Here is a 6,985-nt window from a genome sequence, read left to right on the forward strand (position 1 = left end):
AGGAGAACAAGGAGGTTGGGATTTTGCTGGATCTCAGCTGCCCAGGTCTAGAATATGTATTTGGTGTTGTTCTGAAGGATTATTTTCCCAGCTTGTGGACTGCTTTATTAATGTGATGGATGTAGTGTGAGTCTTGTGGATGAGAGAATGTGAGAGAGCTGGCAACACTCTCTTCTGAAGCATTTGGGTGGTTTGGGAGCTGCTCCAATGTCTGATGGACCTGCAGTCCTCAGCTGGAAACACACAGCTTAAGCGGTGGACTCTGCCAGCATGGGAGAGGGGGTTGATGCTATCTGTATAGTTGAGAAGAGAAGAGCGGATCACTAAGTGTGTTTGGTCTAGTTTACAGCCAGCAAGGGGAGAATGAACATCAGCACCAGCTTTTTGTTGTTGGATTTTTTCTTTGCAGGCAACAAAGAAAAAGTCCATGGATGTCTTGAAGGGGTTCAAGATCAGCTGAGCCTGAGAGTGTCGAGTGGTACATAGAGCTCGAGGGAAAGGATGTAGCTCAGTAGGTGCGAGTTTCCTGTTGAGCAGCTGCTCCCACAGAAAAGGTTCTAAAAGAAGGAGGCCGTGCTTGAAGTTGCGTTTTCTTTCGCAGCCTGTAAACTGCACAGCCAGCAAGGCAACGATTCCTTCTCCTTCCCCGCTGCACGCAGGAGCCCGTGCCGTCAGTCTCCAAGAGCCAGGAAGCACAGCGGAGCTGTTCCCCGCACTGCCCCCGCAGGAACGGGGCTGGTCTAGCAGAGCGCTTGTCTTTGTCCTGTCAGCGATCATCCAAACAACCACACGACGGCGATATCTACTCGTAGAAGAAGGAACCGCACCCAGCCCAGCTCGGAAACACCCCAAGTGCTGAAGAGCCAAGCTGAAAATGTCACTGCTCTCCAATCCACTGTGTCAGGACAAAACGATTTCGCTGATCTTCTCCTTCCAGGGACTAACTGCTATTTGCACCACACTCAAACGGCAACATGAACTGAACTGCTTTGCCCTAGGAAATCTTTCCACTCTCGCAGAGTCTGCTAGACTCTGAAAACATCAGACAGAGCTCACAAAAGCGCCAGCTGAGAGAGCTCTTGCTGCTTGCAACTTCAGCTGCACCCAAAGAGCTAGCAGCACACCCCCTGGCACCAGCACTTTCCTTCTCAGTTCTATGTATCTCATCACAATCCTTTCGTCTCACAGAGTGAGGATCTAAACTAAAGGGCACCTGCAGCTGCTCAGACTCTAAAGGTACCAGGACAAAATGCTCAACAGCTTGGCTTTTGCCTTCCCACTGCAACAGCTCTAGCCCATAGAACTGCCTATTAGGAAAAGCAATGGAATCCACTAAGACCGCATACTGTGCACAACCAAACTTGGCTTCTTTGGCAAAGAGAGGAACTGTAAGAAATCTCTTGCTGGAGTTTACCTTCCCATGGTACCTCATCATTAAATGACTCAAGTGAGTACCTCGCCTTCAGTACCACTGCCTGTTTTCTCCTTGCTACCTTGCTTTGCCTTCCCTTGCCTATGTCTCCCTTGCCCTGCCCTGTCTGCAGCTGCTTGGCTTTGCCGACTGCCCCTTGCCTTGTGTTACCTTTTGCCTTTGCAGGCAAAGCAATGAAATCCACATGCAGGCAATTGCAGGCAAGCCAAGAGAGAGGTAGGGAAGGCACAATGAGTGGGGGAAACCAAGCGGGGTGGGAGGTGAGAGAAGGCCCAGAAATTGCAGGCAAGGCTGAGCACAGGCAGGTAAGTGCAGTGAGGGCTGGGCCAGGCAAGGACAGGAAGGGCTAGGCAAAGCAAGGCCGAACAAAGGGGCAGGCGAGTCAAAGCAGGGAATGGTATACAAGGTAAGGCAAGGGGCGGGTAGGAAAGACAAAGCAAGTCAAAGGGAAGGAAGGCAAAGCATGGCAAAGCCTGGGAAGAAAGGAGGAAGCAGAGCAAGGCAGGGGATGCGTATGAAAAGCAATGCAATGGAAGGGAGGGCTAGGTAGGGCTAGGCAAGTCAAGGGGTGGGGTTGCAGAAAATAACATCATCATTCTGTGGGATGGAGGCAGGCTGCTCATTCAGAAATGGTCTGAATTTCAGCCAAGGCAGTAAACTTGAATTATTCATGAATGCCTGTTACAAGACTTGCTTTTTGCTTGCCTTTTGTTTCTTCTTTTTTTTTTTAAAACAAAAGTGGATAAAATCTCTCTGCTTTCTTCAGCACTCTAAGTTTGGACAGCTGGAAATCTCCAGTGCAAATCAGCAATAATGAATGCAAGCAACAGACTAGATAATCATGTGGAATTTATCAGGTACATATGGGTGTCTATTGTCAGGGTGCCTTTGTGCTTTATATAGGAGTTTTCAGAATGTGCCTGGTCAGCAATAATGAACAGAAAAATCAGTGAAAAGAAAAAGGCATTTCTAGAATGTTGGGGTTTTTAAATAAAAGAAAAAACTGCATTTATTGTGTGCATGTCACTCATAAAACAGATATAGCAGTTTACTCTTAAGGTAACTCTTCTGAAATGCACTGGACCCATAATTATATATTTCTATTTATAAATTAATGACATGGGAATTTATCATCAATAATATGGATTTGTTATAACCATTATTTTTGTGACCCAAATCAAGGTATTTAATATTTTTATTATAAATCACAGTCTCTATTACTGAAGCTCAGAGTGGCAGCCAAATGAATACAGGTTTGGATCACAGACCGCAGTTCAAAAACCTTCAGAATATGTGTATTGGTGAGTATAAAGGCATCCCTATTCACCCTGCCAAACTAAGTGTTTGGCTTTATCAGTGTTGCTTTTCCTCAGCCATTATATATTACTATAAGAAATTAATCTGTTTAATCACTTCAATTTCATAGTGTGTTAAAGCTCCTCCCTTTTAAAACATGTTGGCCTTTTACGTGGTCGACATGCTTGTTGTCTTTGAGTTGTCCCTGACAAACTAGCTACAGTTATTCCTTTATTTCTTTGTGATTACAGTTGTTTTTCACTCTTTACTCATTGCTTTAATTTCATGCTCATCATTTAGGTATTGTTGATACCTAATAGCATGATGACTGCTCTGTTGTAAATAGGACAAGAAATATGAGACGTCTTAGGGAATTTATTATTGAAAATAGGTTGACAATCATAGTCACTGCATTGCATTCCAAAGTAATCCTCCCTGGGTCTGTGGTTTGTTTTCTTGGTGACTTTTTTTCCCTTATGGCTTCCAAATATTTCACAAACTGAATTCAGTTTAGAGCACTAGCTCTGTGGTTCATAACTGCTCACCAAATCCCTTCTGCAGCTTTTGCAGCCTTGTTTTTACTGGCTTTTGATTCAAAGATTTGTACCTGGGTTTTACATTGCTGAGTCACTCCTAAATCCTTGAATAAGAGACTAGAATATGGAAAAAGAATTAACAAGTGACTAACGTAATTATTTACTTACTTGTAATAAAATTTTCCAGAAAGTAAATTCAAGTCAAAGATACAAGCAGACAATAAAAGGAAAGATTGTGTAAAGTGTATGCCATTTGTTTTGGAGAGCTCATTGTATGAAACATGTATCTTTTATAATTTTAATTTCAAACAGGGAATGTAGGACTTGCTTTTTACAAAATGAAGAAAGTCCTTCTTTTGGAATTTTTGAAGGTTTTGTAGCAGCCAGTATTTTTTTTGCTATCTAGATTTCATTTATCTCAAACTTGCTTCTCTTCAGGTAAGCAGGCATGTCCTCAGGTCATGTCTGCATCCCAAGGCATGAACAGTTCAACTCTGCAAGCAGGTCAATATCAGTATTCCCATTCATGACTGTATTTCTTCTTTGCTTTTCTTCTTTTGGGTTTTTTTTTTGCATAATCTAATGATAAGTAGCTTAGATAAAGAATGTGTTGCCTAAGGAGATTTTGGAGGACCCCTGCATTAAGTGATGTAGGTTTCTTAAAAATGTCTACCCTGTTTCTTTCATCTGCAAATCTGTCTGAGAGAGGGCTGCCTCAGAGAATGTCTGTGAATAGAGCGAAAAGCAAAACCTGACACAAGTAAGGAACTAGTAAGTGTGGCAGAGATTTAGGATTGTCACTTGCCATATGGGCATGCCAAGTAAAGAAATGCAGCAAAGTCTTTCTGCCTTCTTTTCTGTGGGGGAGGCTTAGGACAAATACCTAAATTGCTTTCTCTTTTGTTGCATTTGAGTTTTCAAGCATGAAGATTTATTTATGTTTTTATTTATTTGTGTTAGAAAATTATTTCTGAAGCCCACTACCTTCACTGTTTACTTGTCTCCTTCTTTAAGAGAAAGAAAAGCAGGTAAATATAGAGCAAATTATTGTTTCATTGCAGTATCATTCAAATTTCCACCCTGCTGCAGATGGCTTAAGGTCTTGTAGCCTAATTTTTGGCAGCAAGAGGCCTCTTTTTTCACATCCACAGCTTATACTTCAATAATCTAAGCAACTTCTCCCATGTATTTTTTGCAGCTTGTGATGAGCATCATATCCTTAGACTAGCAGAAGGAAAAAAATTAGCAAACTATCCTATACATTCTACACAACTCTTTCTGAGGCCAAAGTGATGTAAAGATTAGACATATATTAGGAATCCCAGTCACAAATCTGTCTTCATCTTTTGCCCAGAATTGCCTGAAAAGAAATTAAATGGAACACCATAGCCGCTCTCTTCAACTTCTTCTTTGCTTAGAATTGTAAACACAAGCAAATATTTTGCATTTCTAGTATTTTTGTTAGGGACTTGTGTAGATTCCTGAAGAGGGCAAGCGTTTGATGAAGAGAAAAAGCCCTGCAGAATTTGAGGTGAGGGTTAAGGTCCCATCACATTGCAAGTGATGGGACAAGGTGAGATCTCAGTTAATGCTACATTACATGGAGGAAGCTCTGGGAGAGCTGCACGCCTCAGTGCATCATTTTGCCCTCCAAAAGGGGAAAGGCTCATGCTTATCAAATGAACAGTGTTCACCATCCCCTTGGGCCCTGGACAAAGCCCTGTTTGGGTTACAGACATATTAGTATCCATTGTAGTTACACTAATCTTGGAACAAAGTTTGTATTTTTGATGCTAAGGTTTAATGAGTATTTTATATGGGTATGATCTTGCCTGTGTGTTTTACAAGGCTAAGGTGCAAAGTCTGCAGCAGGTATTATAACATTAGGTGAACTAGCTGACAGAAGCAAGGTGTGAAATGTGTAATAGATTTATGTTCAGATTGCTACAATGCCCACCCTTAGAAAGATTAAAAGGTCTCTAGTATTTGTACTGTTTCCCCTCAAATTATTGATCTCAATTAACGATCAGGAATTTGTGTCGATAGACAATAAATTGAACTAAGTAAAAATTCCCTGGGTTGAGGCTTTTGCCACTGATCTTGCTAGAGGACCTGAATACTCAGGTGAAAGGGAAAAACAAAAAGGGTCAAAAACAACCACTTGAAAAGGAGATCCCTGGTCCCAACTAAAGAACAAGAGAGAGCAGGAAATGAGGCAAGGATGGTTATGGGGTTTATTACTTTGTCTAGGCCATGTATTTCTTGGCTAGAGCTAGGAAAAGCAGTAGTCTTGCAAGGTGCATGTGGTATTTTTGGGTATGTACCTACATGACTGCACACATATGGTTACACCTATAATGCATCCAAAAAGGTAACTAAGCCAAACATAATAGTTGTGTATCTGGGGCTGGAGTGTGTTTAGGTCACTGCAGAGTTGGACCTGGGAAGTGATGCTAGTGTAGTAATTCCCTCACTGGTCACCATTTTAGTGGTGTGATACCTCAAAAAAAGGGATGTCTATCGTCTAGCTATGAACTTTTCCAACTTCCAATCAATGCATTTTGTAGAACTCTTTGCTACTTGGTTAATTATCCATTTAGTATCATGCATCTCCTCTACTGGAGATTGTTAGATCACTTATCAGGTTTGCTCAAGTGCTTAATTTGTGTGTGATGGAATGAGGACAGGCTTTCCAGTCCTGAAGTCACAAATTTCATCCTTATACCTTATTTTGGCTTCTTTGAAATCTGGTCATGGGCAGATAAATGCCGGCTTGTAAATGGGAAAGGGGAAAGTTGCGAGACCGTGATCTTTGAGTCTTTTCATTTTTGCTATTGAATTTGTCTTTTTCTGAAGTCTGTGTATTTGGAAAATACCAGACATAGACTAGAAATATCCATGGTTCTTAGACTTGTTTCATACAGTGCAGGTATGTTTTTCTAAGATTTTTAGAAGTGGGTAGGTTTTCCTACCCACTGAGGAGATGTCTGGGTCTGTTTAGTGCCTTAAAATTTCCCGGTCCTTCACAGTACTTAAGCTGAACATTTTCAGCAAAGTTTAATGAAATTGGCTGCTTTTGACACGAAAAGTCAGTTTTTGAGTCATCCCTTCCCCACCGGAAAATGAAGCCTCTGTTGCTTAGGAGCTGCATAGGCAGCCTAAGCATTACTCCAAATAGGGAAGCAGCCTAGGCTGAATGCTCAAGGAAGCTGTTGTGAATTTTCCTTTCTGGATCAGCTGCATGGAGTAGTGCAGTGGTGTGTAAAGATATTATTATTTCAATGCAGAGTCCTACTGAAGTCAGTAGGTTTGTATTTACAGACTGTTTGAAACATCAGGGCCACAGCTTTGGCTGTTAAAAACAGCCAGTGGATATTCACTATAGCCTTGGTTGAAACAAGATTAGTATTTTTTTATATGTGCACAATAATGAAGCTGGATTTCATTCTTCTGAATTCTTCCACATGTACACATTTCTCTGTCAATATGTACTACAACAGAAACCCACTGGAGCAACTGTAGAGCATGAAAATATTAGAAATACTATATTGTCAAACAATACATTTCTATCCAAAAGCTTAAATACATTATGTGGTATGTATTTAGAAAATGAGGTATTGTGATTTAAGACCTATCCTGCTTAACTTAAATTGCTGTGAGAAAAAAGAAAAGAACTGAGAATGAAGAATTAAAATTGGCTTTTCTGAAGCTCTTGTGAGCT

At 41.1% G+C, this 6,985-nt stretch overlaps 1 long non-coding RNA gene across 1 annotated transcript; it reads left to right on the forward strand.

Moving 5' to 3' along the window:
* The first annotated feature begins 432 nt into the window (after positions 1–432).
* LOC127061347 (uncharacterized) lies at positions 433–2,717 on the forward strand. Its single transcript, XR_007780844.1, has 3 exons — positions 433–1,447; positions 2,199–2,289; positions 2,644–2,717. It is a non-coding gene; the product is annotated as an uncharacterized LOC127061347 (long non-coding RNA).
* Positions 2,718–6,985: the final 4,268 nt, after the last annotated feature.

This window comes from Serinus canaria, chromosome 1A, assembly GCF_022539315.1.
Source record: "Serinus canaria isolate serCan28SL12 chromosome 1A, serCan2020, whole genome shotgun sequence".
NCBI classification, from domain to species: Eukaryota; Metazoa; Chordata; class Aves; order Passeriformes; family Fringillidae; genus Serinus; species Serinus canaria.